The sequence below is a fragment of the Curcuma longa genome, chromosome 2 (assembly GCF_044706935.1).
Source record: "Curcuma longa cultivar G26 ecotype Majalengka, Jawa Barat chromosome 2, ITB_CL_G26_1.1, whole genome shotgun sequence".
In the NCBI taxonomy this organism is placed as follows: Eukaryota; Viridiplantae; Streptophyta; class Magnoliopsida; order Zingiberales; family Zingiberaceae; genus Curcuma; species Curcuma longa.
In genome coordinates, this window is record NC_133862.1 from 15,035,104 (window position 1) to 15,035,680 (window position 577).

The following is a 577-nucleotide window of genomic DNA, read 5'->3' on the forward strand; positions in this document are numbered from 1 at the left end:
AGGAGGTAAACATGAATAAGAGGTAGAGCTAAATCCTAATAAGAAGTCTTAGAGGTCAAGTTTGAGTAGTTTTGGCACGGGCTCCCCCTAAAATCATACTTTCCTTAAAAACAAGCACCAACAATTTGGTTAGGACATCTAAGTTATAGGTTTTCAACATTCCTATAGATTATAAATATGCTCCTAAAGCATGCATCAAATAATAGAGGGCAAAGGATGTCCAATTATCAAGAAACAGGTCAAAACAGTGACAAACAGAGACATCAGTCGACTGATGACTGTAAAACATGATTTTTTAGCCCAACTTAAAAAATTCATAACTAGTTCAATTTTCGTCGGAAAATTATAAAATTTGACATTGTAATTTCTTAACTCATTTGTCATTTGGAAAAATTAGTTTCATAAGTTTTGCATCATTAAAATGTTGTTTTGATATCATGTATCAAAAACTTAAAACTTTAAGTTTTTTATGATCAAAGTATCAACAATGAACATGAATAGATATACTCATAAATTAAAGGGCCTAGGATGTGTAATATCCTACAAGAAATATCATGAATTCTTAATTCTTGAGATT